This window comes from Cebus imitator, unplaced genomic scaffold, assembly GCF_001604975.1.
Source record: "Cebus imitator isolate Cc_AM_T3 unplaced genomic scaffold, Cebus_imitator-1.0 Scaffold38, whole genome shotgun sequence".
Classification (NCBI taxonomy): Eukaryota; Metazoa; Chordata; class Mammalia; order Primates; family Cebidae; genus Cebus; species Cebus imitator.
Window position 1 is genome coordinate 9,579,796 of NW_016107353.1, and position 7,987 is coordinate 9,587,782.

Genomic DNA, 7,987 nt, shown 5'->3' on the forward strand with positions numbered 1-7,987 from the left:
ATGTTTTGAGATTACCTATACATTGTGAAATGACTACCACAAGCTAATCAACATATGTGTATCTCACATAGTTACCTTTTGAGTGGTGAAAACCACTTAAGATGGACTTTCTTAGCAAATTTCACATATATAATACAGTTGTTTTTTTGTTTTTTTTTTTGAGACAGAATCTCACTCATCTACCCAGGCTGGAGTACAATGGTACATTCTAGGCTCACTGCAACCTCTGCCTCTCAGGTTCAAGAGATTCTCTAGCCTCAGCCTCCCAACTAGTTGGGATTACAGACACCTGCCACCATGTCCGGCTGATTTTTTTTTTTTTTTTTTTTTTTGGTAATTTTTAGTAGAGATGGGTTTCACCATGTTGGCCAGGCTGGTCTCGAACTCCTGAACTCAGGTGATCCATCTGCCTTGGCCTCCCAGAGTGCTGGGATTACAGGCATGAGCCACTGGGCCCAGCCACAGTACAGTATTTTTAACTATAGTCATCATGCTGTGCAATAGATTTCAAAAACATATCATCTTACATAACTGAAACTTTGTACCCTTTGGCCAACATCTCCCCATTTTCCCCAAAAACCCCAGCCCCTAGCAACTACCATTCTACTCTGCCTTTATGCATTCAACTTTGTTAGGTTCCACATATAAGTAAAGTCATGCAATATTTGTCTTTCTGTGTCTGACTTATTTCACTTAGCATAATGTCCTTCAGCTTTATCCATGTTGTGATAAATGGCAGGCTGAAAAATATTCCATTGTATACATTGTGTATACACACACACACACACACACACACACACACCCCACATTTTCCTTATCCAGTCATTCATCTATTTATCTACAAACACTTTAGCCTGTTTCCATGTCTTGGTTATTGTAAATAATGCTGTAATGAACATGAAAGTACAGATATCTTTTTGAGACACTGATTTCATTTCCTTTGGATATATACCCAGAAATCGGATGGCTGGATCGTATGGTAGTTCCATTTTTAACTTTTTGAGAAACCTCCATACTGTTTTCCATAATGGCTATACCAATTTTCATTCCCAACAGTGTCCAGGGTTACTTTTTCTCCATATCCTTACCAACACTTGTTATCTTTTGTTTTCTTTATAATAACCATTCTAACAGGTATGAGGTGATATCTCATTGTGGTTGGTTGTGATTTGCATTTCTCTGATAGTGATGTTGAGCATCTTTTCATAAACCTGCTGGCCATTTGTATATCTTCTTTTGAGAAATGTCTATTCAGGCCCCTTGCCCATCTTTTAGTTGGGTTTTTTAAGTGTTTATGTGTGTGTGTTTTGTTTTTGCTTTGGTAACTGTACTTTTTGCTCAGTTTTACTGTGAATCTAAAACTGCTCTAAAAAATAAAATCAGCCAGGTGCGGTGGCTCATGCCTGTAATCCCAGTGCTTTGGGAAGCCGAGGCGGGCAGATCTTGAGGTCAAGTGATTGAGACCAACCTGGCCAACATGGTGAAACCCTGTTTCTACTAAAAATACAAAAATTAGCTGGGCATAGTGGCATGCACCTGTAGTCCTAGCTACTCAGGAGGCTAAGGCAGGAGAATCGCTTGAACATGGGAGGCAGAGGTTGCAGTGAGCTGATATTGTGCCACTGCACTCCAGCCTGGCACCTGGCAACAGAGCGAGACTCTGTCTCAAAAAATAAATAAATAAAATCTAAGACCAAAAGATCTTGTGATCTTTTGTAAGTAAATGGAGGATAACAGACAACTCTCCCCTGCAGGAGAATTTCAAATTATGTATGTAGTTACTCCACCTCAAAGGATGGGGAGCATAAATCCCCACTTCTTAAGTGTGGCTGTATATACAGTCATCCCATCCCTTGTTATCTTAGAGGGACCTATTCCAGGACCCACAATGATGTAGTTTGGATACTTATCCCTGCCCAAATCTCATGTTGAATTGTAATCCCCAATGCTGGAAGTGGATCCTTCTGGGAGGTGTTTGGGTCATGAGGTGGATCTCTAATGGCTTGGTGCTATCTTTGTAATAGTGAGTGAGTTCTCACAAGATCTGGTCGTTTAAAAGTGTGTGGCCCCTCTCCCCACCCAGCTCTCTATTGCCCCTACTCTGGCCATGTGATGTGCCTGCTCCTGCTACACTTTTTGCTTAGAGTAGAAGCTTCCTGAGGCCTCTCCAGAAGCAGATGCTGGTGCTATGCTTCCTATACAGCCTACAGAACCGTGAGTCAATTAAATTTCTTTTCTTATAAATTACCCAATCTCAGGTATTTCTTTATAGCAATCCAAGAATGGAGTAATACAGAAAACTGGTACCAGAAACGGGGCATTGCTTTAAAGATACCTGAAAATGTGGAAGCAGCTCTGGAACTGAGGAACAGGAAGAGAATAGGAGACATTGGAGGGCTCAGAAAAAGACAAGAATATGAGGGAAAGTTTGAAACTTCTTAGAGACTTGTTAAATTGTTGTGACCAAAATGCTGATAGTGATATGGACAAAGGCCAGGCTGATAAGGTCTCAGATGGAGATGAGGAACTTATTGGGAACTGGAGCAAAGATCACCCTTGTTATACTTTAGCAAAGAATTTGGCTGTATCACGTCTATGCCCTTAGAGATCTGTGGAAGCTTGAACTTGAGGGTGATGACCTGGAAGACCCCAGAATGGTAAATCCACTGGCCGCTTTCACCCTGCACCTGGAAAAGCTGCAGGCATTCAACTCCAACCCATGGGAGCAGCCATGGTAGCTGAACCCTGCAAAGCCACAGAGGCGGAGCTGCTCAAGGCCTTGGGAGCCCACCCTGTATGCCATTGTGCCCTGGGGGTAGGACATGGATTCAAAGGAGATTATTTTGGAGCTTTAAGTTTTAATGACTACCCTGCTGGGTTTTGAACTCTTGGGCTTTGAAAGGGGCCTGTAGCTCCGTTCCTTTGGCTGATTTCTCCCTTTTGGAATGAGAATGTTTACCCAATGCCTGTATTCCCATTGTATCATGGGAATAAATAATTATTTGATTTTATAGGCTCATAAGTGAAGGAACTCATCTCTAGATGATACTTTGAACTTAACTTGGGACTTCTGAGTTAATGCTGGAATGAGTTAAGATTTGGGGGGACTGTTGGGAAGGCATGATTATGTTTTGCAATCTGAGGACATGTCACTTGGGAGAGACTGGGGCAGAATGATATGGTTTGGATGTTTTTTCCTGTCCAAATCTCATGTTGAATTGTAATCCTCAATGTTGGAGGTGGGGCCTGGTGGGAGGTGTCTGGATCTTGAGGGTGGATCCCTCATGGCTTGGTGTTGTCTTTGTGATAGTGAGTTCTCATGACATCTGGTCATTTAAAAGTGTGTAGTACCTCCCCACCACCACCCCCAACTCTTTCTCTCCCTTGCTCCTTCTTTCACCACGTGATTTCCCCGCTTCTGCTTTGCCTCTCACCATGAGTAAAGCTACCTGAGGCCTCTCCAGAAGCTGAGGGACGTCAGCGCCGTGACTGTACAACATACAGAACTGTGAGCTAATTAAACCTCTTTTCTTTAAAAACTACCCAGTCTCTAGTATTTATTTATAGCAACACAAGAATAGCTGAATATATCCACGAATATCAAAATCCACACATACGCAAGTCCTCAAGCGGACCCTGAAGAACTCAGCCATACAAAAAATCAGCACTCCCTATCTGCTGGTTTCAAATTTCTCCAATACTGTATTTTCCATCCACATTTGGTTGCAAATGTGGAACTTGCAAATACAGAGGGCTGTATATATTTACTGAAAAAAATCTGTGTATAAGTGGACCTGTGCAGTTCCAACCTGCATTGCTGTAGGGCCAACTGTATTGACTTCCTTCCAAAGAATACAGTGTGGAAAGCAGGAGATGGAGTAACTTTACCGTGGAGAAACTTGACAAAAATAATACCTCGATTGGGTGATCAGGGTCAAAATCACAGTGACAAATTGTGTTGATAGTATATACCCTTGATATGATGTGATGAAAATAGCACCTTATCTCTGTGATCTTCCTCTTAAAAAACCCATGATCTCAGTCACACACAAAAACATCAGACAGGCTGGGCACGGTGGCTCACACTTGTCCTCCAAGCACTTTGGGAGGCCAAGGTGAGTGGATTGCCTGAGGTCAGGAGTTCAAGAGCAGCCTGGCCAACATGGTGAAACCCTGTCTCTACTAAACATACAAAAATTAGCTGGGCATGGTGGCATGCACCTGTAATCCCAGCTACTCTGGAGGCTGAGACAGGAGAATTGCTTGAACCCAAGAAGTGGTGGTTGCAATGAGCTGAGATTGAGCCACTGCACTCCAGCCTGGGCAACAGAAAGAGACTCTGTCTCAAAAAAAAAAAAAAAGTCCAGGCATGGTGTCTCATGCCTGTGGTCCCAGCGCTTTGGAAGGCTGAGGTCGGTGGATCTCCTGAGGTCAGGAGTTCAAAGTCCAGCCTGGCCAACATGGTAAAAACCCGTCTCTACTAAAAATACAAAAATTAGCTGGGTGTGGTGGCTCATGCCTGTAATCCCAGCTACTTGGGAGGCTGAGGCAGGAGAATCACTTAAACGAGGGAGTCAGAGGTTGCAGTGAGCTGAGATGGCACCACTGCACTCCAGCCTGGCAACAGAGCAAGACTCCATCTCAAAAAAATAAATAAAAAATAATTTTTAAAAAAAATTTAATGACTTAATGATGCAGATAAAGTGTTTAATGCAACAGCTGGCCTGGCACAGAGGTGCAGTTCACATTTACTGTATGAATGAGCAAGCAGATGAATGAAAGTTTCAAGTGGCCTCTACCCCTGGGGGACCCCAGCTTGTCCTTCGGTGGTATTTATTGGAAGTGCTAGGGAGGGATTCACTTGGAAATTTAGCTTTGCCAGGCGTGGTGACTCACGCCTGTAATCCCAGCACTTTGGGAGGCCTAGGTGGGCAGATCACTTGAGGTCAGGAATTTGAGACCAGCCTGGCCAACATGGTAAAACCTATCTCTACTAAAAGTACAAAAATTAGCCAGGCATGGTGGTGCAAGCCTGTAATCCCAGCTACTTGGGAGACTGAGGCAAGAGATTTGCTTGAACCCAGGAGGCAGAGGTCACAGTGAGCCTAGATTGAGCTATTACACTCCAGCCTGGGTGACAAAAGTGAAACTCTGTCTCCAAAAAAGAGAAAAGAAAAACATCAGACAAATCCCAATGGAGAGACATTCTACAAAATACCTGCCCAGAACTCCGCAAAACTGTCAAGGTCATCAAAAACATAGTGAGACCCCATATAAAGTTTTTCAAAAAATAGCTGAGAGGCTGAGGCGGGAGGATCACCTGAGTCTGGGAGGTTGTGGCTGCAGTGAGCTGTGACTGCACCACTGCACCCCAGACTAGGAGACAGAGCAAGACCTTATCTCAAAAAAAAAAAAAAAGAATCCCAAAACAAAACAAACAAAAAAAGTCTGAGAAACCATTATGGTCAAAAGGGGCCTAAAAGGACACAACGCCTAATGTTTTGTGGCATCCTTGATGAGTCCTGCCACAGAAAATGGACATCAGATAAAACCTAAGAAAATACAAATCAAGTATGGATGTTAGTTAATAACAGTGTATCAATGTTGGGTCCTCAATTCTAACAAATGTATGATACTGTTGTAACACATTAAGAATAGGGGAAATGGCCAGGCACCAGGCTCAAGCTTGTAATCCCAGCACTTTGGGAGGGTGAGGCGAACAGATCACAAGTCAGAAGTTCAAGACCAGTCTGGCCAATATGGTGAAACCCCGTCTCTACTAAAAATACAAAAATTAGCTGGGGGTGGTGGCCGATGCCTGTAGTCCCAGCTACTTGGGAGGCTGAGGCAGGAGAATCGCTTGAACCTGGGAGGTGGAGGTTGCAGTGAGCCAAGATTGCCCCACTGCACTCCAGCCTGGGTGACAGAGTGAGACTCCATCTCAAACAAACAAACAAAAAGAATAGTAGAAAGTGTGGATATGTGGGAACTCTATACTATCTTTGCAATTTTTCTGTAAATCTAAAATTCTTAAAAAATGATGTCTATTTTTAAAAAAGATATTGCACACACTTAAGTGTTTTTTACCCTACAGTATCTGCCTATATTTAGAAATGATATGTCCACGGCTGAGTGTGATGACTCAGACCTGTAATCCCAGCACTTTGGGAGGCCAAGGCGGGAGGATCACCTGAGGTCAGGAGTTCAAGACCAGCCTGACCAACGTGGTGAAACCCCATCTCTACAAAAATAAAAAAATTAGCTGGCCCTGATGGTGGGTGCCTGTAATCCCAGCTACTTAGGAGGCAGAGGCAGGAGAATCATTTGAATCCACAAGGCAGAGGTTGCAGTGAGCCAAGATGGTGCCATTGCACTCCAGCCTGGGTGACAGAGTGAGACTCCTGTCTTAAAAAAAAAAAAAAATGTGTCCACATAAGCATGGTGGGTGACATATCCATGCTTGTGCATAGTGGGAGCTTTAAGGGAAGGGGCAACACTTCGGAATCAGTGATCATTTCTCCATGATCACCTGACTAGGTAGTATTTGTCAATCACATTATGTTGTGTGATTTCAGCATGTATTGTTAGTCAGTGTTTGTTGTAGCCTAAATATTTACATACCCATTCCCTGAAATTCCATGGTGAGTAGAAGGAGGTTGTGGGATAGTGGTTATCTGAGTCCATTTGTCTGCCATAGCAAAATACCATAGGCTAGTGGCTTAAACACAAATTTATTTCTCACATCTAGGAAGACTGATATGATGGTGCTGGCAAGGTAGGTTTCATTCTGCGTCCTCTTCTCTTGGCTGCCATCCAACTGTGCTCACATGACCTTTTCTTTAAGTGCACATGCAGGGTTTGGGGAGAACTCTTAGGTGTCTCTTCTTATAAGGGCAGTAATCCCATTATGAGGGCCCCAGCCTAATGACCTCATCTAACCCTAATTACCTCCCAAAGGTCCCATTTCCAAACAACATCACATGGGGGTTCAAGCTTCAACATACAAATTTTGAAAACAAAATCTATATTTGGGAACAAACATTAAGTCCATAACAGTAGTGAAGACCCCCAGGCTTTGGAGCCAAATTACCTTGATTAAAATCCTGACTTTACCCCTTACTAGTTTTGTGACTCTGAACAATTTACTTTGTGTCTGTCTGTGCTTCCATTTCCTCATCCATAAAGTGAGGGATATTAACAATGCCCACCTTTCAGGTTGCTTTAAGGATTAAATGCAACAATGTCTATAAATTTAGTGCTTAGAACGGTGTTGGTATGTAAATACCAGTGAATGCTAGCTATTATCATTGCTATAATGTAGTTCATGAGCTCCCACTAGTATTTTTTTATATATACAAAAAGTGTTGTGAAGTCAGATATGCCTGAGAAATGCTGCAACAAACAATGGGGAAGTTTTGAAAAAGCGTTAGAGTAGGGAGGGTCTGCCTCTAGTGTTTTACTTTCTCTGCAGATGTGCTCATCAAAGACACCTAGCCAGAGTGGCCATTTCCTTCCTTTGTTCATTACCTCATTAGTCTGGCTAGAATATTATGTACTTAGCACGTTCCGATTTTAACTTGGGGAAAAAAGATGAAGTTACACATTCAACTGTATAATACTGTTTTCAGTGCCACCTCCTATTCTTTTTCTGATGCAGAGAATATGTAAATAAAAGCAGACATCTAGTAAATACAGCACTCAGTTATACATTCAATTTCATTTGAGTTCCAAGTTCAATTTTGATGTCTTAACAAATGCCTACCTTTACTCCATGGTTAATTTTAATGGTCATTTTATTCCTCATCTAATACACATACCATAAATTTACTGTCATAACCATTTTTTAGTGTACAGTTCAGTACAGACTGTATTTTTATTTTTAATGCTTATTTTATGGGCCCACCTGCATTTTACTTGTGGACTATGTAAACACAGCACATATACATCCCTTTTCTTTTCTTTTTTTTTTTTTTTTTTTTTTTTTTTT